The sequence below is a fragment of the Trematomus bernacchii genome, unplaced genomic scaffold, assembly GCF_902827165.1.
Source record: "Trematomus bernacchii unplaced genomic scaffold, fTreBer1.1, whole genome shotgun sequence".
Taxonomy (NCBI): Eukaryota; Metazoa; Chordata; class Actinopteri; order Perciformes; family Nototheniidae; genus Trematomus; species Trematomus bernacchii.
Genome location: NW_022987588.1, coordinates 6,525,215 through 6,548,601, shown reverse-complemented (window position 1 = coordinate 6,548,601; position 23,387 = coordinate 6,525,215). Strand labels below are relative to the sequence as shown.

Below are 23,387 nucleotides of genomic sequence, written 5' to 3'. Positions count from 1 at the left end.
TGTGGAAGCCGTAATACTGTAAAAAGTACGATGGCCTACCTGCCTGCCAGCCTTCCATCTGTGCACAAACTTATCTCGTGCCCTCATTGGTCATGTGCGCGTTCTCGAGCCGGTTTCTCAAACTTACCTACCCTACCTTTAAGTGACTTTTTTTTTTAAATATGAAATGATCATATGTTTGATCATCACACTGAAGTTAGCTCAGATTAGATTCCCATTGTTCTCTGCGGCAGTGTTGGGCAAGTTACTTCCAAAATGTAATATATTACATATTACTTATTACTGTCTTTTTTAAGTAATAAGTTGCATTACAATATTACTGTCTCTGAAATGTAATGATTTACACTACTTTTCCATTACTTTTGAGTTACTTTCACCAAAATAACTGCAAAATAATGGCTAGGTATTTTAAATGCTAAAATGTAGTTTCGTGCAGTTGTAGGCTACTAACAGCTTTTATTACAAGGCTTAGTACTCGATTCTGATTGGTCAATTCCGTTGCTAAGGAGGATCAAGAAAGAGAAAGTAAAAGACGGAGCGCTGGACCTCAGATAAATGAACAGAAGAAGACGGACAAGAAGTAAACACTAACAGGAACACGGTATGGGCTCTGCAGTGTTTAAAGACTTGTTAGTGGATCAGAAACTGTGAACAGAGTTGAACAGTGCTGCCGTTAAGTTGGTGTTGTCGCAGTTCCAGCCGTTGGTGCGCCGTGGAACGGAGTTTTTTTTTTTCTTAGCGGAAGAAATACGATCATTTTAAGTCAATAAAATAATTTAAATTAATATTGGGAGCCCATTCCTTAGTTTGTTTAGTATCTGGCCATGTAATAAACGGGATAATGTGCAGCGACTTGGTCATTATGGGGGAAAGAACACCTTTCAGGCTCATCAAGATCAGCCTGACTGATTACGTAAACACCAGGTTTACTAATCTACCGGCACAATCTTAAATCTCCATGGATAATTTCCAACAGCCTTTTTATACTTGTCAAAGTCAACATATGTGAGATTCCTTGCATCCTTCTTTTAAAACTTCAGTTTCTTTATCCACCTTGAAACTACTGCAGATGCTCCGGTCAGTTCACCCAAAACATTGCAGCAAAGATTTTTAACAAGACCAAAGGGACTGTATTACTCAACTTCTTGCCTTTATATATTTCACTCCTTATCAGAGTTGAAAATAAAATAAATATGAAGGACCACATACTCTGAAAGCTTTCTGCACTTCACTATCTCAACCTGATTGACACTTGAGGTCCTCTGAGACTCCGTATGTAACAGGTTTCAGTTTCGTCAGTGTCTGCACCAAAGTTATGAAAGTCCCTCTGTTTGATGATCTCATCCCACTTCAGTGGGTAACATAACTAAACATGCTTTCACTCGTTCATTTTAATATCATCTGACGCGCTCTAACTGGATTTACTTGTTTGCGTGTTGGGAGTTTGACAGTGGGTGTGTTGTTTGAGTGACGCTTTAAAATGTGCAGATTCATTATTATGTTACTCGCTCTGCAACAAAGCACTCTGGATCAGTTAAAGGTAGACTTTGACCATTTTAAAACAGCTGTGAAAATGTGCAAACCTTTCCTTTAACTGATGCACTACACTGATACATCACTGTTTCCTAACCTGGGGGTCGAAGGTCATGATTGATGTACCAAAGAAAAAGGCAAAAGTGTTCTCCTGAACTATATGTATGTTTGTTTTTCTCCAGTAGCTAACTTTTCAAAATTCAAGCAGGTTCACAAGCTAAAAGGATGGAAATAACTGATTTTGAAACTTTAAATAGATAAGAAACAAAGCTAAATTGACTTATTTGTTTCCCTTAATTTAGGGGAATACAGTTATTTGCTTCTTTTTGAGAGGTATTTTTTTTTAATGAAACTATGAATAAATATGTAGAATTTTGTGGTACCTGTGCTTTTCTTGAGTATTTCCATTGTATGCTACTTCATACTACTTCATGCTACTCCATTACATTTAAAAGGGAAATTATGTATTTTACTCCACTACATTTACAACAGCTTTAGCTACTTTTAACAAAATGCATATTTAAAAATGGTTTAACTCTTTAAGTCACAAAATAATCAAATTATTTAAATATTTTACAAAAGTAAATCAAAACTTTGTTTGTCTACAGCAGTAAAATGCTACTTGATGCAACACTATTATCTAGAAATGTAACGTATACTTAACTGTAAATATAATCATTGCACACGCATAAAGGCAATTCTTCTGCACAATGAGTACTTTTACTTAGTAAATTTAGCTGATAAGACTTTCCTACTTTTACTTACCATTCTGAATGCAGGACTTTCAATTGTAATGAAGTATTTTGACAGTAAAGTATTGGTACTTTTACTCAAGTAAAGCATCTGAATACTTCTTCCAACCTTGTTAATGAAATATCTCCTCCTTCCTCTTTGTCTTCCCTGCCTGCTGCCAGGAAGGTATCACATTCAACATCAATACAGCCTCCTTCTCCTCCTTTCCTTTCCTCCTTCCCCCCTTGCTTTCCACTTTCTCCTCTGTTCCTTTCCTCCTTTCCTTCACTTCCAGGCCACCTAGAGCCACACACTCACTCTTGCTCCGCCCCTCGAACTGAGTGGATGTGGATGCGAGAAAAAGGCTAGCTACAGAGTGACAGACAACACAGTCCTCCGCTCGGCGTAGTAGTGTTTATCTCCTCCGTGGACGGAGAGCACAGGCGAACAGAAATCCGTGTGAGCAACAAGGCGGACGGAGGAGCACCATGAGCCGCCGGACAGCATCTAGCGGGGAGACACTCAGCTTTTAAGGTAAGGCTTTGTTCGCTTTTCTGCAGCATTTCAATACAGATCTGCATTGGCCGCTTCAGCGCGCTTTGTGCGGACACAGGGGGGTGATGTGCATGCACGATATTTGCCTAAAATGGGGTTTCAATATTCGGGGTTTATCTTTGATCAAACCTGCAAATTAAACATGTAGTAGAAAATCCTTTGTCTGCGTTACTTTACCCGGATCGCGATGATCATCACACTGTTTTCCCATGTCGCGGCTCTCCACACTAACCGTAGGTTTAATAAACATTAGGAGCATTATGCACACATCCAGTTGAGTTTAATGGGGATCAGCAGATAATGACGCTAATCTTGATGGTCCCTTTTCCCCTATAGAAATGGTGGTTTGTCCACAGTGGAGAGTTAATTCACAGCTCACAGTGAAGGCAGGCCTGCACGCTGTTCTAACTTGAGGAGAAGATGCAGAGGTTTATTGTTCCCTTGACACTTAGTTTTGTTAAACAGCTTCATGCACATGGTGAGACAACTACTCCATACAAAACAGGAAACCCAGGCCAAGGAAAGAGCTCCAGGGGAAGGCATGTGGAAGGCATATTAATACCATGAAGGCACCAGAATGTTTCCTATTCATCCCACTGATTCCTCTACTGTTACATTGATATTTGATAAGGGGGTTTTCATGCATGCATGTGCTACTCTTTTTGTCATAATTGATGGACTGGTGCTCAAAGTTAATTTTAGGACAACTTCATTACACATCGCTGCACTTTCATATCCACACCTGCACCACTTTTTGCAGGCTTTTGTTTGAAGCAATTTCATTAGAATAACAAAGCAGATAACATTTTAGATTTGGGATCAATTTCTTTCAATTAAACATGTTCTACAGTAGCGACAACCACACAATGTAGGGGAAGTGAAAAGTACTCGGAAGAAAACATAGACGTGTCGATACAATTAACATGTTTTTTTTTGCGTGGGGGAATGTGTTGCTTTCTGTAGTGTGATTTGTCAGATATCAGCAACAGGGAAGTTGAGTTTTAGCACTCTGAACTGTGGAGACTTATCTGAATGTCAACAAACCTCATGAGCACATCACCTTCAAAAACAGCAGCAGGGGTCGAGGGTACTCAAACTCATTACAATAAGAACACACAACTTCACACTTCACTTCAGTCCATTGAACTCAAAGGCACCAGCCTGTCTTTTGAAATTTCTTCAGGAAAAAACAGCAAACCTCTCCCCAGGTTATAGTGACATTGCGTCAGGAAAGTGTCATTTTGTTTGTGTGTGCAGCTGCGGAATAATTATGTTCACTCAGCATTTCAAAGCTTTTGACAGGATGTGACGAAGACAGAATTTAGTGCTCTGTGTTTTTAACCACCGGGGTACGGCGGAAAGGACACGCATTATATAAAACCAAAGCTAAATTATTTATCTTTTCTCTGCCAGGACAATTTTCTTTTTCACAGTAACAGAACTATAAATGTTGCTACCCACCATTACGATGCATTATGTATGTTCTAATAAAAACCTGATAAAAGCACATATCTACTATAAATGTGTGAAGTTCCTCAGAACATCTGCATCATTGTTTTTATAGAAAACTATGTGTAACACACTGGCTCGCACCTCCTTGTCTCTGCAGCTGGATATTTATTGTCTCTAACAAGGCGGCCTCCCTCTGTGTGCCGACAGAGTACAGGTGTGTGAGCTGCTTTCTTTGTGTGCACTCGCAATATGCCACTTTTATAATACAATGGCGAAACATCAGACCATGCAGCCGTTTCCCACACAGAGACACTATTTTGTCACATTGGTCTACCAAATCCATACATTCTGGACCAAAGCCCACCAGTTGTTACACCTAGAGTTGCTGGCAGTGTCGTCGGCAGCTTGAGTTTTCAGTATTGTCCAGAAAAACAAAAACAAAATGTTGTTTGCACCTTGCAATTTAAAAGCAAATTTATTTCAACCTACAAGGTGTTCATCACCAGACATATCCACGTGAACACCAACCAGGCTCCACTGCTTAAATAGCCGCTCCCACTACAATAACAATGACATGATGGAAGGAAACATCCATTTCCCCTGAAGAAACGTGCACATACATTAAACATAATGTACAAAAGAACATACCCTAGACTGCACTGAGAGGAGATGGAGTATGTTCATGGAAGGACTGCACGATAAAATAAAAATATGCGTTAGATTATTGAATAACGATAACAATCTTGATTCAAAACCAAATGTACCCTGTGCTGCATTCAGTGTACTGCTTAAATACAACATATTTCTTGTTGAATAAAACAATTAGAGTAAAAGATTTCTTTATAATTATACATCGACTGAACACAAATAACAACGAATAGATGGTAACATTTCGACGTGCAGTTTTCTCCTGATATTCTCCTTAATTTAAATGAAGAAAATCCCTGCAATGTGTTTATTGTACTGGCAATAGGGCTGCTCAATTAATCGTATTTTAATCGCAATTACGATTATGGCTTGCAACGATTACGAAAACAACGTAATCGAAATAAAACGATTATTTTTTTATTATTATTACTTTTTTTCTTAATTTTTTTTAAATTGGTTTTTCAGTTGAATTATACTTAAAGTTCAGGGTAATCAACTGTTAAAAACATACTGTTCAAACAAAAATTCTCCAATAGATTGATGTTTTCAAAGTAAATGGATAATCGTTTTTAATAATCGTGATATCAATTATTGACCCAAATAATCGAGATTATGATTTTTGCCATAATCAAGCAGCCCTAACTGGCAATAACAATTAAAATATATATGTTATGCAGTCTTAGTTTATGATTGATTCTCAGTTCATCCATACCCCCGTAACCATAACGATTTATTGTAATATTGATGTACAGCTGGGAAGGTGTAAACAAGGAAAAATAACAGCAATGATGAGCAGTACATGACTATGACCTGTATGAAAACACTGTAAGACTCTTCGTTGTTAACCCAACAATTAGTGGCTTGAAAATACCTTTCGGGAGGTGATTTTTATTAAGCTACAAAGTGGCAGAGGAAGTGCTGCTGTTCTAAAAATACCAATTGATGAAATGCATAATTGCTGTCAGTGATGACCCAGTAACGGAGGTAACTAGTTAGTCAGAGATTGACTGCTCTGATTAGCACCGCGCCGCAGGAAGTCTGAAAGGGGAGCTATTTATGTAAACGTGTGTGCAGGGAGGATATATTTTTAATCAAGTGAAGCATAATATAAATCTCAGTGAGGTGTTTTAACTTTATAATTGTGTTCACATAAATTACATGTATACTTAACAAAGAAAAAAACATTGAAAGTTTAAAATGGAAGTATTTTCTCACAATGTTTCAGTGTTGAGCGGTTCAGTGTGTGACTGATTGACCTTATAGCATTGATGGGAAAAATAGAAAACAGATTGCCAGACGGAAAAAACAGGAGTTATGCTTCAAGGACACATTTATTTACCATGCGCACTCGGAAGGGATGCAGACTTTCTGTCTCTGAAAGACAGATGTGTAACGAATCATCTCATCAGCGGCAGAGTCAGACATCTTTTTCATCATCGCAAAATTCTTTTAACCATTGGATAAAATCCCTTGTCAGAAGAATGTTTGGAAAGTTTTATGTGTCTTAATTAAACCAAATGATGGAAACTTGGAAAATTGAAAAAAGTTTGAACACATTATTGACACATCTGTTTTTTAAGATGTTATGTTGACCTTGTTAGCAAAAAGCATTGTTTACACATTCAGAGCAACATTAATATTTTGTTTCTGGTCGCTGGATCAATGTAACGGATCTTTTCGCCCTGTTTTTCGTCACCACCAAATATGTGGTTCGGAGATGCTTAACATATAATAAATGGATGGTTTTCTCATCTAACTATATCAATTAAACTTCATTGCTTAATATCACAGCTGCTCATAAAACGTTTAGGTCAACAACACTATATCTTCTTTTTTAGTTACTCTTAAAATTCCCATATTTATGACTGTGGGTCAAAGCTCGAGTTTCATATTTAAATTGTTCGGGGTCTGCGTATGTGGAGATAAAGTACAGAGGAGTGAGAGGATTGCATGGGCAGGGCACTCTGGGAAGGTGGAGGTGTAATTTCAGATGGGTGCTAACTGACCAGAGCGGCAGTTATCTGAGCCCAGCCTTCAAAGGCAGGCGTGCTGCAGTCATCAGGACCAGCTGTGCCCCTCACTCCTGGCCGAGTGAGAGGACACGGCACTGCGTGAGAAACACACGGACGTTCAGGGCTATTAGCGGTCTCCGCGCGATTGTAAACTTCCTGAGAGGAGTAGTTAAGGCCATCTGCGTTTGATGTATGGTGCTCTTATTCCCTTATGCTGAGTCTTCTTTAGCAGCGACATGAGCAGCTTATATTTTGGCGTCGCTTTCATAGTTGCGCTATAATTCTCTGATAGGCTGCTAATCTTAGTCTGTGTTTAGAAGTATGTGTCCCGAGTTCAGGCAGATTATAGGGAGGTTAAGCTGCCTGGAAATGGCTGTAGAGCTCTAGATTAGTGGGGTTGTTGTCTGGCCAGTCAAACATGATTTGCTTTACAAATGCAGCAGCCAGTGTGTGAAGCTCTGATATGGACAAATCCCGTCAGCTTGTTTTTTAAATTTATTTCAGCATTGTTTAACCTGTTAAGATCGGCCCTTATTTTGTGTCTGGACCAGGGAACTGTTGTTGGTCTGAGTTCTTAAAGTAACAGCAACTTTCCGACGCTCATGAGCAGCCATTGTCATTCTAAACAGAGCTGCAATGATTAATTCGTAATAAGTAAGGTATATTGATAAAACATTTATCGTTTAATTAATTTTGTATACAAGAATGGCAGACATATGAGGTTTTCAGACCCTCAAATAAAGATTTATTCTGCTTTTTATCTGATGATATCCTTATATAAACTGAATATCTTTGGGTTTTGCTCTGACCAAACCATTCATTTAAAGACATCCTCTTTGACTTTGAGAAACAGGGATGGATATTTCCAATATTTAAACGATTAATCTAGAAAACGTTAGCTAGATTGCTTGATAATGAAAATAAATCGTTCGTTTCAGCCCTACATTTGTACACCAATGAACCCGTAACGAGTTCAGACACAAATGGAAAGAGGCTCACTGTAAGTTTTCAAGTGTTCATTCAGTCTGATGGTACAAGCATTGTTATGACCATTCAGCCTCCACTAGAAGAAGAACAGACAGTGAAATGAGCTTTAAGTGGACTTTCGCTTCTTTCTCACATCAAACGCCCGCTCGCTGTGGGTGTCGGAGCTCCCAGCTGTATTTATAGGCCATAATATGAGGTGTAGAGCTGCATTTCCTTCATAGGACCTTGCTGTTGGCAGGCTGTATTGGAGAGGGCTCTATGCACCGTGAAAGCCTGTCATCAAGAACCGCTGCTCTGTGTGATTTATCAGAATAGGATGTGCTTGGATGGTTCAACTCATCCTCGCTCCAAGTTTTCTGTCTGATGTCCTTTCTTCTTAAAGTGGAGGTTAATGCATGACTGTGAGTCGTGAAGTGTTTTTCAAGTACAGTGTTGTTAGATTCAACCCTTTTAAGCCTGCTGTTTAGGCAACGGACAGCCAGGGGATGTTAGATGGCCGTCGACTTTCTCTTGTCACTGTGAATGAGTCAGATGCTTGTCTTTTCTCAAGGGCTGTTTCGGAAGTGCTGGTTTTTAAATGAAACGCGTCCTCTGCTCTGGTAATTACAAGGCGCATGAACACTTCACATGCTGCTCTGGTAGAAGGAGAGGGGTTAATTGGTGGTGCAGAGACCTTGTCCAGATGTATTTTAATGTGTCCAGGTGTCATTTCAGTATTATAGATATCAAGGCTCATTGTGTGTACATAGTTGCAGCACATATATACCCCGTCGTTTCCTGTCTGCATCGTGAATCAGGTGTGAGTTTTCTACCGCAGATTGAGTGTGACAGGTGTGAGAGAGACTTCCTCCCCGCTCCTCTTGGCCCTTTTTGTGTGTAGTCACTTCTTTTAGAGGAAGATTAATGAGTGTCTAAACACACCTTTGCAGAAATAGACTTTTTTTGCTCCGCTGATATAATCGGTGCGGCGGTTGAAGGAGGATAGCAGGGGACAGGACAGACCTTATCTGCCTCAGCGGGATCAGTCTTTAATGGAGTTAGTACTTTCTGCTCTGACCTTGCTGGACCCGGTATTACAACAGCATGAAGCCATCCCCTCATGATTCTGCGATACCACCCAGAGAGAGAGACAGGATCAAAGGTCTTGTTTTTCTTTTGATCATTTCAGAAAATCAAGACCATGATCTGATCTTTTTTTTGTGAGTATCACATGGAGGGGAGCTTATAAAACATATATATTGTTGAGTTCTTTGCTGCAGAGACAGTGCAGCTGAGGATAGTTAACAAAGGTTATTGCTGGAAATCTGGTGTTGGACAGTTGAAAGGTGAACCAGGAGGATTCTCTTGAAGTTGCCACAAACCTGACATCAGATACACCTAACCAGAGGAATCCTTGCTTCAAGGGACAGAAACTTCAAGCGTTTTAACAATGGGTCAAATTCCTATGTGTAATTGAATAGGGATCTGTTATACTGATGAGCCCACGCAGGATTACCAGCAGTTTCCCTTTTAGTGTTTTACTGCCTTTCACCAATTGTTTGGCTTTTACGGCCCAAAACGCTGCTGCTTAGATTCTCTCTTGCCCCTATCATCATCCTTGTTTCTTTCAGGTTGCTTCTTTTCAGTAAAAATGCTGTGTTAAACCCACTGTTTCCTACCTTTTTTAGAATAGAACAAGTTAGTGAGTGGCTGGTGAACATAGCGTTAAGCAGAGTCAGATATTTCCCTCTGGAGTCGGTCAAATCAGAGCCAAAAGAAAGAGGATATTTGACTTTGTTCCTGGTGGACACAAACACAACTTCAAAGGAATGATTATGTTGCATCAGGCTGGCTGGATATGTATTTATTTCCTGCTCAGTGCACATTATGGGTTCAGGATTATCAAGAAAGTCCGATATAAATAGTAATAATATAAAAAGCTAAAATGTTGCTGATCATTTTTTGTTAATTGCTTTAGCATTAATGTGTTTATTCTAATGGTAGATAATGCCGACCGATGTGTCACACGGTGCTTCTTTGTGGCTCAAACCTTTGTTTAGTTATCTAGTATCAATTGACTGGAAAGTATTCAAACATCTTCCCCCCTAACAACTTGGCCATTCAAATCTAATGCAAATAAAATGTTCTACTTGACATGCTTTGGCCTATTTGAAACTAATTTACTAATGTTCTGAGTTTCTGTCCTCATGATTCACTGCACTTATTTTTGGCTCACAGTGTAAACTAAATTAAATGTAATTTGATCTAATACATCATGTTAAAATGCCACCGTTTACCTTTTCTATAGTCAACAAGCAGAGAGGACTAACCAAGGTTCATTGTTGAAAGCAGTGCCAGCATACTGGTGGAGGGGAACATTCATGTTGACCTGCATTACAAGTCCTGGCAAGTTGATTTGTAGTCAGGCAAAACTAGGCAAAACTAGGCATGCCTGGATTTCCTTTCTGTTCCTTTTTAAACATAAGTGGCATGCTCTGTGTCTCCTTTAAGCCTCTTTACTTATGAGTAGAAGGGAAATGTACCTTGTGCTTTAGTGTATTTGTCGCTCAGGTTTGTACTGCACTTCAGGTTTCCAAGGCTGGTCTGAAATCAGTTTATTTGTCGCTCAGGTTTGTACTTCAGGTTTTCAAGGTTGGTCTGTTCTGAGCTGTGCATCTGTATGCGTGTGCGCAGCCATGCGATATCATGCTCTGGTGTTTGTGATTGTCAGGCTGTCGGATGGCTGGAATGAGCTGCATGGCCTGCAGTGTGTTCTCAGCTCCACATGCTAGGTGCCAGTGGTAAGGAGCCGCTTGATCTACTGCTGGTAGTCACATTTCCACACAAAGACTGGCAGGCAGAGCCACAGTACAGAAACGACACACGTGCGCGTTTCCTCACACGGACAGAGAGGCAGCAGTGAATGCAATATTCATTCTGTTCTTGCGTGGGTAAAGCTAAAATGACAGACATTGAAGCAAACACACATAGACGTATACAGTCAGTGGAGCGATGTGTGCACTTAACATCTGCATGCACAGCACCACAGTAAATGTAGGTCACATAATAAGGCATATGTGGGGGAAGGAGAGAAGGTGAGCAGTGGAAGTGAAGGGAGGAGGAAGCCTTTCATTATGTCCTCATGCTAAGGCAGAGGCAGGATGAGGGCTAGCATGATATATAGGCAGAGTTTTACCCCTGAAGTATGAGCTTTTTCCTTTGGAAGGGAAAAGTAATAATTATTCCATCCATCAGGGAAAGCAAATGTTCTATAAACAAACATACAATATATCATCATATATCGTCTGGCTCTCCTCTCGTGAAACTATGGCAAACACAGAAACAAGTGAAACCCAGGAGACGTTGGATATAACAGTTACACCTGATTGTTTTCCACAACAAGACAGTGCTTTAGCTTTGGCAGCGTCCTGTCTTCAGTTGCTCATTTATATAGGCTTAGGTAGCCGTTCAGTCTACAGGCTATTCTTAACAGCTGCACTTTAGGGTTTTAAGATGTGATGAAGTGCAGCGGAGAGCTCGGAAGCTGGCAGTATAATTACACAGGGTGAAGTCTGATGTCCTAGTCGGTAATAACCTCATTGCCTCCTTAGGCTAAAGCGCGGTGGACCTGTAGCAGGGGGTTCATTAAGTGAGGAAAGAGAGAGCATTTATACTGTGCATACGCTTCTCTCTGTAACTCGATTTTCTCCCTTCAGTTTAGGACTTCAATTGGCTTCTGATGTCCTGGTTTTAATCTGTCTTTACTCGTGTCTGCAGTGTCTAATTTTTTCTTCTCTGATCTGAACCACACATATTTTAATCTTTACATGACAAGAGAAGGGGTGGCCTTACATTGGCTGAGAAGGTTCATATTATCACAGTGCAGTAGTCATAGAATGAGATAGGATAGGATGGGGTAAGATACAATACGATATATAAGGGATAATGTGCAGCGAGGCGGTCATTAATGAAAGAAAAACAACCAACAGGGTGACCAGGATCCCGACGCTAAGCACATAATCCCGCTTATACACAGCCACAGTCTAAATAAACCAAAGACTTGACTTGAACAAATATTTTATTAATTTAAAAATCGTATTTCTTCTGCTAAGAACAAAAAAAGTGTGTTTCACAGCATACCAACGGCTAGCACTGGGGCAACAGCCACGTAACTTAAAATGAACATCAGCCCTGATCAAGTTTTCTGTAACTCTCCAAGTCCGTTCACATTTTCTTCATGATTTTTTGTAAGATGAAGTCGTCATTTTTCTAGCATCACAGCACCTCTATTTGCAACATACACATGGCAGCTATTAAGGTAAGATGCAAGGATAACAGACATTACAAAAAAAACACGACATCACTGAAGAGACATTTGTTTAAGACCCTTTAAATTTGACCTGGATTTAATTTTAGGATTGACTAGTGCACCAAAATACTTTAGTGTAACCTTATAACATCATGGGGCCCTGTATATCCAATGTGTATAGATTTTAAATAGTACAAAATGTATACCCGTATAAGTGCTTCTGCATAACTTTAACAATTTCCATTTGTAGAATTAAATTGCAGACAAACCTTTCTTTTATCTGATGCAGTGGAGATGAGTCTGTATGATAGTGCTTTGCTCTGTGTAAGCAGAGTGTTGATCAGATGGTTAATTTACATGGGTGTGATCTCTGTCTCGTACATAGCAGCTGCAAAGGTGAGATTAAACACTTATTCGCTGCTTCAGAAGCTTACACCTTTAGATCTGACTTGGGAATTAATTCATATTTGTATTCTGTGCATATAATAGCTGAAAAGACTCCCTGTAGGATTGAGGAGTGAAGTTTAAGTATATATAATTTGTGGAAGTGGAATTTAAAAAGTCTTTTTTTTTAACTGGATTATGTAAACACTGTAGGATTTGAACAGAATGTCTGTACTGTCGTGTCTTCACTTCTTCAGCTCCAGAGTCAACGTTTGGTATACTTGAAACGAACAGAGTCTCACACTGCCTCCCTGAAAAAGAAGACCAGCTGTTGAGAAATAAACAACTTTGTTATTATTTGTGTCAAATGATCGTGAGGTAGAAGAAATACTGCATGATTGTTGCAAAGTCATCCATCAGGAGTGTGTGTTCTCATTCATTTAATTTCAAATGCAGCACTTTTCTGAATAACATCCAGTTGTGTAGAAGAAGTTGAGTCAGGTTGTACTTCTTGGCCGTTGCCTTTTATAATGCATAACTTTAAGCTTTAATTTAATTTAAATGGATAACTAACATAACAAAGTCACCCCCTTTGCTGTTGTTCTGAATGGAAAGATTAGTTATAGAGACAAAAACAGTGTCTTTCAGGCTGTAAATATGTTTCTTTCTGCTGTCAAGTTGGGATCTTTAAAGGGGCCATATTATTCTCATTTTCAGGTTCATATATTTTTATTTTGGGCCTCTACTGTGACATGTTTCCATGCCTAAATATTCAACATGGTCTATATTTTTCTCATGCTTCCTGTGCTGCAGTGCCTCTTTTCACCCTCTGTCTGAAACCACAGCCCAGTCTGCTCTGATTGGTTAGCTGGCCGGCTCTGTGGTGATTGGTCAACCGCTTAAAGATGTCCCGCCCCTTAGCCTATCACTTACATTTAGTTGGAGTGCTAGTCAGTATAAAACGCGAGTCTTGCATAGTAAAGTCACCATGTTACTGTAGTAAACATGAACATTGACTCTCTTTTGGAGCCAGCCTCAAGTGGCCATTTGAGGAAATGCTGTTTTTGGCCCTTCAGTATAGGCTTGACTCTTTAGCACAGAAGCTTGCTGCTTGTTTGACTATGATTTTGTAGTGTTGACCCCAAAAAATTCAATTAATAAATATTCATAAATAATTCTGGGCCCCAGTTGTGAAAGTGCACACACACACCCAGCACCCATTTTTATTTTAAACTACAGCCTGTTTCTAAAAGTGGCTCCCTCCTGTAATACCTTACTGCGAAAATGTGTTTTTCTCACTTTTCCTACATGGAGCTCACACTGCATTTGCATGTATTCATGTTCTGTTCACATCGTCCTGGGAGACCTGGTCTGAATATCAGAAGAGTTCACAAATTAATTCAGGAATGTAAAACATCTCTTGACCCCTCGGCTCACGCTGATGTCTGTTTGTCCACAAATTCTTAGCGGACCTCGTGCTGTTGCCTCTTTTTACCCTCAAAGTGATGAACAGTGCTTAAATTGCAGCAAGGTGAATGTTATAGTAAAACGGCTTTATTTTCCTAAGATGTAGAACAACTCCACTCTTGTGGGTTAAATATTTTATGAGGTACAAGCCCTTTTTTGTCAGTGTTTTATTTTAGAGAATGTGCACACTTGCATCCCATTGCCATGCAGTGTGCAGAAGAGAAGAGGACAGCCTGTTCTCTGTTCCTTGTTAGGCTTGTTTATTTTTGACAAACTTCTGAATGCAGAATGTATAAAAACAAATATATGACATGTATAAATTATACAGCTATTTTTACGCACTTGGACATATGATCAAACACAATGAAACACAAAAGCTTATATTTATTTTGGTCCCCTGGGTGTTTGTATATGAGCACAATTTATATACTGGAAATCTAGGTGTATGCTTATGTGCATTTAGATGGGAGGGGGAGCAGCAGTAAAATACATATTCAGTACACCAGTTCAATAACAATGCATATATACATACATACATATATTTAAAAACTGGAAAACACTTTGTAAACTGGGGTGGTTTTTAAATGTGCTATATGAATAAACTTGACTTGACTTAATACTAGGCCCAGACAGGCCCAGACAAAATTGACAAAGCAATGCATAAACAACCAAAACAAACAAGGTGCAGCTTCTGGGCGTACACATATTTATTTTGTCATAAATTAATTAATGCTTGCACTTTCAATATTGTGTCCAAACCTGTTCCAGTTTAACCATTGAATCCAGAACCAACCTGCATAATATTGCTAATCTGATTTCTTCTACCAGAAAATGATTTAAACCAGTCATCATAACCTTTACTATCATGCTCCTACTATCTGTACCCCTTTTTTCGGACACAGAAAATGAATATTTTAGATCTGGTTAATTGCACTACATTGCATTACACCACATAGCCGCGGACCCTTCAATAACACACACTCTTGTAGACACACATCAGGTGTACCATTTTCCAGTTTATTTCTTATAAGACATTTTCTGTGCCTTAATAGAGGGCTTGAGAAAATGTTTGTGAGCCAACTTCTGGTTTTTCTTTTAGGTTCATGTGACCTTTATTTTCCTATTCCTACTTTTAGAGATATTTTATTTGAGTAGGCTGTGATTTGAAGCATTTATAAGGCGGCATCTCCACCCCGGCTCCTCAGCAGGCTTTAGTGAAGTGTACTGAACAATATTCAGTGAGATGCTGTGCGGCCTTATTCCCTGAAGGGCTGACCGAGCTCTTACCTGGCCGTCCAATAGTAGAGTTCAGTTCAGTCACCTCTGTCGTTGCCTCGACTGTAGACACAGAGAATATTACAGCAGCAGGGCATGCTGGGAGTTAAGGAATGTGGCTCCATAGATGATATAAATATGATCAAATACTAGAAATATCAATTCTTTCACTCCTTTTTTTCTTATTGTGGTTTACGCAGCATTTGGATGCACTGAAGAGATGATAGTTTATTTCGTTACTTTTTGTCTGTACATTTTTGGTACATTTCTTCCCGGGGGCCCGCAACATCTTGCAAGAAACAGCGTCTGAGGGCTTCTTAACATTTAACAAACTATGAATGTGTCATACCCACTTAACGGGAAGAAACTCAGCCGGACGATATGAACCATTTTTACCAAAACAAAACACCAGTCTAAAGCCGAGCCTCTGAATTAGCACTAAGTGAAAGAGTGCTAACGCACTTAGCACATAACTCACGGTATAAATATGTTATACTTCATCGGATTTGCACAAACTAAGCTGAGATTCCACAGATTCCAGTGGTATAAGTGTCATCACTGTGCGACCAAAACTCGTGGCAGCGAAAGCAAAACCAGACAACACACAACTTAGCTTTACGGGGCCAAAACGGCAAATACTTCTTACCTTTGCTGTTTTTCTGATCAAAAGTTGTGTTCAATGGCATTAAAACGCATATAAACGCTGCTGAAGGTTAATCCAATGTCTCTGTGTCCCTTTGAAATGATTACTGATAATCCATCATCATATTTATGGCAATAAGCCTAGTTTTCAGTTTTCAGAGCGTAACATAGCTTTCGGTTTGGGCAAACTGCGTGCGCATCACTCTCATTCACCAATGGTAATTTTTAGATGGATTTATAAACTCCCTCTCGATTCTATTGGCTCTAACGTTTGAAAAGAGATGTCAATCGCCAAAATCGACCAATGGGTTCCAGAGATATGGCAAATGCACCCAAATGACCCCAGAGGTGTTTTTTTTTTATAAACCTCTCTAAAAAGGTCAAATGTCACTTGTTTTGCATCAATCTTGATACAGGGTACTTATTATGTTATAGTTTGGATTCCTAAAGCTTTTAGTCTACTATCCCATCATTCAAGGGTGGTTTTCACTATAAGTAATGTTTCTTTTTTGGACGGACACTATAATTTACATTTTTTTACTATGTTCAATCTGAATTTAATTTAAAAATAAAAACATCTATATTGATTCTGATTTTTCTACATCCAACTCACGGGTTTATCTTTGCTTTGAGAAAAAAGATTATTCACAAGTGAAGATCTAGTCATTTGTTCTGGGCATGTCATTTTCGAGCCTGCAACCTGAAAAACCTGTTTGTTATCTACAGTTCCAGTAATTATGTTAGGCACACACCCAGCTTCCTCCTTACTGGAGAATACACACACACACACACAGACACAGACACAGACACAGACACAGACACAGACACAGACACACAGACACAGACACAGACACAGACAGATAGAGACACAGTCAAATAAACCACACCAGATAGCGACGATACATATATTTGCATTAATCAAACTATTGAGCCATCATTATTTCCCTATACTTGCAGAATCGAAGGAAAGGCGAGGCTTAATGACCTCGCCCTAACCGCTCAGACTAGTTGTTCGTCCCGTGACATGTTCACTGTCATCTCGTTAAGTAGTCGATATGCAGATGCTGGGCCGAGGGTGAGGGAAATGCACTGAGACAGGACTTCAAAACCTCCATTTTCGTTACGAAGATGAATTGAAATGTTTCTGACCCTGTAACCTAGTTCAACGTCCTTTTTTTCCAGCTGATCATCTCTCTGGACGGTTTTCGTTATGTGAGTAAGAGATGCTGCATTACAGTATATAGAATTTTAGGTTTTACACTATTTTGTAATAAAACTGAACTGCAGAGCTTTATTTGTTGTAGGAGCATTGAAACAAACCATTGCTAATTTGAAAGTTAAAGGCTTATTATTCAGCCTACACATATTATCTATGTGCAAAGCTTTTCTCAATACATGAATGCACTGTATACATAAAAAAAGCACCAAATGCTTCATTATTATTAATATTCCTATCTTTCAAATCACTTTTGATATGAACTATGGGTAATGCTCCAAGCAAAGTGTGTAGTGCTCTCCCCAGTCAGACTGTGTGAAAGTCTGCAGAAAGTCCGCCTGAGGCCCCTTGCAAACTTGATGATTTGTGGATTAGGACGGCCGATGGCCACTCATTGACTCTCCGGGCACGCGTCCATGTAGTCCACAAGTCTGCAGGCCGGACATTTGGGTTCCGCCTTTGTGGCACCATTTATGTCCTGTTTTTATCTGGCTGTCGGTTGAGAAGAGATCACCGTTAGGTTTGTCATGGAGGTTGACAAAGGCCTGCAGGACCGCATTAATCTCAAGGCACACATCAAACACGTCACTAACAGAGGACATTATGGAAAGTCGCGCTCCAGAGAAACCTCCCCTTCACCAGCTGTACAAACACTGTATATGTTCTACAGCCCTGCTCTGTGAATGGAAAGTCCGTGCTGGCAGGTTGCTTTTGAATCAGCAGCCACTTTGGTTTTCTTATTGGCAGATGGCACCTAATAAAAGGTATAGTAGGTCATGGGTGTGGATATTTCTGAGAATGTATTGGATTTAAACTGTTGGTTGTGTGCTGGGCTATTTCTTGGCCTGGAGCGGTGACTTCCTGGAGTCCTGTCATCACTGTTGGGTTGCATGGTAACCAGAACAGACTCGGAGCCAAACATATTTTTGCACAAACCCCCCCCCCGTTAAACATGGTGGTTACACACTATGGCTTTTGTACATGTATGAGATTTATGTCTTGATAAATGAAACTATTTGAGTTGCTGGAAGGCAGATATATATATTTTTAACCTTTTTACAGAGCTAGCTGTCTCTCCTTGTTCCCAGTCTTTATGCTAAGCTCAACTAAGCTAAGCTAACCAGCTCCAGGCTCTAACCTCTTAAAATGATATGCAAAAATGAAGGTGATAGTTATTTTTCTTTGTGATAGAAAACTGAACTTCATTTTCTCGTACGGTTGAAACTAGTAATTTTTAATGTGTTGTTTTGAGCTTTAGAAAATGGTGATGTTCATTTTTCCCTTTTTATGACATTATTTTCATGCAAGAAATCAATCAATAAGAACAAGTCTAAACCGTTGAACACTTATTGTCATATATTCCAGATAAAATTGAATACTTTTTTTTAATTAACTGGTATTATCGTGAACCATTACATCTTGCAGTTATTTTTTTCGAAGCAATTACGTGAAATTGAATTCTCATTATCTTGTAACCGCTTTTAAAGTGTTAGGAATTAGCTCCTATTATTGGTCACATTGTTGCAAACTTGATTATCGTCTCAGTTTTTTAGACAAAGCAATATATTTGAAATGGTAACCTTCGACTCTGACAGTTGTGATAGAAATGTAATGCTTTTTATTTAATAGTCGAATCAACGCTTTATTGGAAAAAAAACCTGCATATTCAGCTCTGACCCTTCATGTTTCCTCGGTTCACCGCTCATTCGCTCACTTTTCCTACTTTTTCCTCCCATGCAGGTCGTAAACCACATAATTATCCTCTTTAGGGCAAATGGCCTGCAATCATTTAGCCAATCTCCTCTTCCCTCTTACAAAAGCTTCCTCTTTCACCCCCTACATCGTATATCCGCAGTGGGTCTCAATTTTGCTCTCTGCATGATCTATACTTTTTATTTGTTCGGGCTCCTTTGTTCTTCCCCGTCTCCTGCTAACTCCCACTGAGTCGTTTAGTCGTCCTTTGCTGTCTGGCAGTGGCTCGTTTCCATGTTTCCCGTTTTGTACTGTTTCTTTGTGAAGTCCTCACAAAACTAGCTCTGTCCTCCACCCCCGCCTCTCCATCTGTGCCACGCATTTATGTTGTTTCACCGCATTTACTGAAGCACACACCCTGATTGCTGCCAGGTGAGGCTGCGCACACACATGCATACACGAAAAGCTGACACACACACACACACACACACACACACACACACACACACTCACTGCCTCTGTTGGGCAGTGGTGCATGTAGATACCATTTGTTTGTTGACAGCATTGTCATTGGGCAGCTGTGTGTTCTCCAGCTTGTTTTTCTTTGTTATTTTTTTGTAGGTCAGGCCTGCTGTTGTTATTTCCAGGTGTTAAATGGCATATTTTTCTCTGAGTAGACATGTTGAAACTGCTACACAGGGGATTACTGCCCGACACCTACCCCACCTGCCGATGGCTTCAAAGCCTCAGGCAGAACACGTTATCATATTGCTGTGTGTGTTTGTGCAGATGTGTGTTTGTCTGAGGGATTGCATCAGCTCTTATTTTCTCTCTCCCTCTGGCCCAGTTTCTCCCTGCTGTTTCCCCTCTTCTTCACCGGGGTCACTGGATGAGCTTTGGCCTCCTGTGTGGCTGCGGGGCATAAAGTCCCGTATTTCTGTGTATATGATGGGGGGGGGGCTTCAGGCTCTGCAGGACGTGGCAGCTTCAGAGTCAGGAAGCTGTAATTAGGACGAGTGCAGGCTTAACACTCAGGAGCCTTTTTTTTTTTTTACTGCCACTCTCAGGAGAAATGCTCCCACATTAAGAGGCCAAAACTCATAATTACGCGTGGCTGAGAGGATTGTAGTTCCTCTTATGTGAGGAGATTTAACGCTTCATTTATTCACCTTTACTGCTGTGTATTTCACACTGTAAGCCATCAGCGAAGCTCACGCGTTACACCAGAGTATTAGAGTAGGTCGGGCTGAATATGATTGCGGTCTTTTAATGATTGTGTTTCTGTATACAGCAATAGAATAAGCAAAGGTAATGTGATGATACGCATGGGAAATGTCAATGAGTGGGTTTATGAAGTAATGTCGTCATCATACTGTAGTGCCTGTCAGTGGAGAGGAACAGAGGTTGTTACAAGGTGATAGACAATGGAGCAGATGTTTTTCTTGTATTATTATTATTATCCCCATAGTACAAGATTTTTTCTTTCTGTTTTATGCGACTATAATTTGTGGGTTTTGGACTATTTATTGGACTATTTATTGGACAATTTAATGGCGTCACCTTGGCCACTTGGAAATTGTGAAAATCACTGTTTTATTTTAAAACTAAGATGAATAAATCAATGATTAAAACTCAAAAGATGCAGATAATGCAGATCTTAATAAACAATTTTCCTGGAATTGAATGTAAACCAACCAAAAATCTATGTAGCTGTAAACATTGTATTGCAGTGGCGGAGAGCAGTGTGTGTGTGTCCAGCTCCATTTGCTGAGCTGCACACACACACTACCCAAAAAGGACCAAACTGAAGCCACTGTTGTTGCTCACTTGGGGACGGTCGACAGTCAGAGGGTATAAAACGGGAACTAAAATGTGTTTAGAGAAAGTGTGAGTCACTGCGAGCCTGACAGCTCGTAGAGCAAACAGCCCTCAATGATCACACTCCATATTAGGCAGATGGGTGAAGCATTATCGGAGATTAGCCCTGGACAAGAGATGAGATACGCACACACGCTACCGATCTCATGATCCCCCGGCGGAGATAATTGTTGGTTGCATCCCTCTTCTCCGCTCATGTTGACTTAGTCATGAAATATAATACAAGGCTTGTTTAAAGTTCTAGGAAAATGAGCAAAGAAGCATAATTGTAGAGTAAAGTCCATCACATGATTACATTGATGAGGATAAAGCTATATCTAGAAACAAAAAACGGTGACGATGATGGATTTGAATAGTTTACACAAAACTGTTCAGAAGTAAACACAAACGTCAATGCGCCTATAGCTGAATTCTAGTGTAATATAACGATTTAAAAGGTTTAAAGTGCCTGTAAATACTAAATTGGAGGGGTGTTAAAGTTAAATGTTACAGATGAATCCACTAATTGTTTCAGCACTGAGTTTTTACACCCTGGGAAAAGTAGAGTCGAACATTCCAATTAGTCCCAATCAAGAGCTGAGGACCTTTTAGACCCCATTTACACGGGAACATTTGCGTTTACGCACCGTATGCGTTTTCAAAAAAGTCTTCCGTTCACAAGCATTCGATTCATTTAACGTGTCCGTTCACACGAGACCGCTGGCTGGAAACGCTGTAGTACATATGCCAGGCCTGTAAGTGGCGCTGCTGCCATCACAAAATACACCAAAAGCAGCGAAGAAGATCCCGGAGCATGGTTGCCATGGTTGCCCTTCTGTTTATTCTCCGCGGTGGACGGCGTGTGCTCCTGCTGTAAATCTCTCCGGGTAGTCCACCAGCAGCTGAAAAACACCCACCTCTCCGCCTCTTCCAAGGGACGAGGGGACCGTGCGGCAGAGTTGCCGGTCAACATGTCTGTTAAAGTTTAAATCTTCCGTACAAAATTAGAAAAGTGCCGGTCAGAGGTCTTCTTTGTTATTTATTGAGCTTTAAAACAAATTGATAACGACTCTATATAATCATATAACAATAATAAACGGAGCCTCTCTTTTCCTCCCCCTCTTCTGACAGCCCAGCAGCTGATCTCTGAGCAGGAGACGTGGGGAGAGGGAGACGTGGGGAGAGGGAGACGTGGGGAGAGGGAGACGTGGGGAGAGGGAGACGTGGGGAGAGGGAGACGTGGGGAGAGGGAGACGTAGGGAGAGGGAGGCGTAGGGAGAGGGAGACGTAGGGAGAGGGAGACGTAGGGAGAGGGAGACGTAGGGAGAGGGAGACGTAGGGAGAGGGAGACGTAGGGAGAGGGAGACGTAGGGAGAGGGAGGCGGGGCTATTTCATCGTTATCAGAAAATGATCGTATAGAGGCGATTACACGGAGCCGTTTGACCCCCCAGAGCGTTCCGTTTGCAGACCACCTTGGGACCCGTTATCATTTGCGGGGTCCGTTTGTATCGTTTTGTTACGGCCTCGTGTAAACGAAAGGGCTATACGCAAGAGAAACTATGCGGATACAACCCGTTTCGTCCTCGTGTAAACGGGGTCTTTGACTGCAGTTCAGACTGAAGTTAGTTTGATAATCACCATTTATGGAAAACTATTCACTTCCAGAGTCTGCATCACGTTAGAGTTAAAGTTTGTGTTGACCTTTACACCTAACGATTTCCTTTGAGGAAACTAGAAATCATTGTTTGTTCATTTGGTGTTCTTTAAATATTTCATATTCTTTGGAATCTCTGAGGAGACTGATGTCAGCCATGTTTAGTTCTTGTTGTAATTGCTTTGGATTCAATGAGAATTGGATTCCAGCTAATAGATGGATCTTAATGAAATGACTCCTTTTTAGTGAGAGTGGAGAACAAGTGCTGCTCTGCAGGAGGTGTTTTTCTGTGGCGTCTCTGTGAGCACTTATTGAGTTTTTCATGCACACAGACTCATGTTTTCATGTGCTCTCTTGACTGTAGAGTTGCAAAATCCGGAAGTACTTTATTCATCACTGCAAAAATGATATTACTGGGGATAAATAAACAGATATGGATGTGTACTTAGTCCTGTCTTTCTGCTAATATTATCAGTACTGCTTTAATACTTGAAATAGCTTGTTACTACATTGAGAGAAGCCTGCAAAATGTTGTTTCTAATTAGTTATACTAATTCTGAATAATGATCACAATAGTCGTTAATAATTTAAAAAGCAGCCCTATACAGCTTCTGAATTCAGGCTGTGTGCATATCCTCCGTGGATTAAGCCTTTTTATATTTTCACAATGTTTATAACTAGAATTGCTTTCCAATCATTTTAAAAAGGGACATGTAAAGCTCAGTCTTACAATCTGAAAGTGCAATCTTTAACAGTTACTCTCTTTCAACTTACTAAAGAACATCCCTGAGTGCAATATCGCATCCTTTCACAATGTGTATTTCACTCACATCACCATTAAAGATGATATTGTGCAGCCGTACTTGACTCCACTAACGTGTACCTCTCCTCTCCTCAGATTCTTGTTGAATCCTGGACGCGCTCATGGTCATGAAGTAATAGAAGCAACCGTTGAGGTGAGTGTCTTAACTTCTGCTTTACTCGTGTTAGTT

The 23,387-nt window shown here is 40.2% G+C and overlaps 1 protein-coding gene across 3 annotated transcripts in view; it reads left to right on the top strand.

Annotated features, from left to right (window-relative positions):
* The first annotated feature begins 583 nt into the window (after window positions 1-583).
* The window catches only part of st6gal2a (ST6 beta-galactosamide alpha-2,6-sialyltranferase 2a), a 51,914-nt gene continuing 29,110 nt past the window's right edge, over window positions 584-23,387 (top strand). Inside the window, exons 1-3 of one of the 3 annotated variants that reach the window (XM_034128376.1) lie at window positions 584-601; window positions 2,448-2,799; window positions 23,294-23,351. The gene's annotated coding sequence lies outside the window, so the exon portion shown is untranslated. Of the gene's footprint in view, window positions 602-2,447; window positions 2,800-16,800; window positions 17,188-17,546; window positions 17,956-23,293; window positions 23,352-23,387 lie in introns of those variants that run through there. The other 2 variants (XM_034128377.1, XM_034128378.1) reach the window with 2 other exon arrangements.